We start from the raw sequence: 1,550 nt of genomic DNA, 5'->3' as shown, positions 1-1,550 counted from the left end.
AAAAAAAAAAAAGAAGTACATCACTCCAAATTTCCATGGCAAAATGATTCCATGAGATGTACTTTAACACATAACAAAACATTTTAAATATTTTTCTGTAGTGACAATGGTTTATGGACTAATTATTGCAGCATATAAACATATAAGGATTAGATAAATTATAAGCCTAGGAACATAAAGATTAATTTCTAAAATCTCTATTTGGATTACAACCATTTGAGCAATTTATAGTTGAATCAACTAAATTAACTATAAGTAGATTTAAAAATAGCACATTTTTTACTTGAAAATTCTGAGGAATTTATTAAAACTCAGCTGTAGGAACTCAAACCAGTTATCACAAACCTCACTTAAAATCAATGAATGATAAACACAAGAGAAGACAAAGTTTCTGAAAATAAAACATGACAGAACTTCTAATACTCTGTAATATTTTGGTTAATATGTACTGATATAAAAATTATATTTTAGCAGTCTAACATAAAAGATACTGCTTTTCATGTTAAGTGTTAATATACCTGCTATTTGGAGATTGCAAGTAATTTGTCAATGATGTTTGTGTCTGCTTTCAAATATGATAATCAAAGTCTCCCTAACATAAACATAAAAAAGTGCTATACTTACCTGGCAGGGGAGACACCATGATCCCGAAGGTGGTTTTCCCAGGGCGAGGCCTATCCATTGCATTCCGGATGTGCTGACCCCTGCGATTTGGACTGCGTTCGCGCTCTCTCCCCTGGCCAAAAACAAAAAAAGTTCTAGAGAGCAGGGAGTGTGTATGCCTTCTTCTATGAAAGTAAATATAATTTTGGTTGCATTTGATTGACATTTATGGATAATCTGCACCCACCCTGCTGTTTTCTTCAAATTGAAGTTAGAAAGCTTTCATATCCACACTCCACCAAAAAGGAAATAAAGAAAAGAAAAAAGGAAAACTTATCAGTGCCATTAGATGTATCCCTAAAAACAGATATCTGCGTCTGGCATACCCATAAATATGTGTGAGTACACACACACACACACACACACACACACTGTATTTAACATTGTATCAGTTTATATAACAATAGTAATTACCGGAAGTCATAGATATCAGAGAGAGTAAAGAGTGTATGGGGACAACTGAAGGAAGGAGAATGAAAGGTAAAATTATGTGAAAATGCATGCATAAAGTCTCAAAAAATAAATTAAGATATCAGAAATAAAATAAAGCTACTTAAAAGCAAGTTCTGGAAGCCAATGGGGACAAGGTTGCCTAGTGTGATTTTTGAAGTAGATGATGTTCAGGAATTTCCTAGAGACTAATAATGAAATTCTCAGTGATTTAAACACCCCAGTGTCTAAAAGTGCTGGTAGTATCACTCCCTGTTTTTTTTCTTGTTTTTTTTATTAGATATTTTCTTTATTTATATGTCATATGATTTCTCCTTTCCCAATTTCCCCTCCAAAAACAAAAAACAAAAAACAAAAACAAAAAACAAGAAAACCCAAACAAAAAAACAAAAAAACAAAAACAAAACAACAACAAGAAACCCCTGTTGCCTCCCCCC

General features: G+C 32.6%; 1 pseudogene; it reads left to right on the top strand.

Moving 5' to 3' along the window:
* The first annotated feature begins 616 nt into the window (after window positions 1-616).
* Window positions 617-724, top strand: LOC116074173 (annotated as a pseudogene).
* The last annotated feature ends 826 nt before the right edge of the window (window positions 725-1,550 follow it).

This window comes from Mastomys coucha, unplaced genomic scaffold (genome assembly GCF_008632895.1).
Source record: "Mastomys coucha isolate ucsf_1 unplaced genomic scaffold, UCSF_Mcou_1 pScaffold23, whole genome shotgun sequence".
In the NCBI taxonomy this organism is placed as follows: domain Eukaryota; kingdom Metazoa; phylum Chordata; class Mammalia; order Rodentia; family Muridae; genus Mastomys; species Mastomys coucha.
This window is presented reverse-complemented; position numbering and strand designations above follow the sequence as displayed.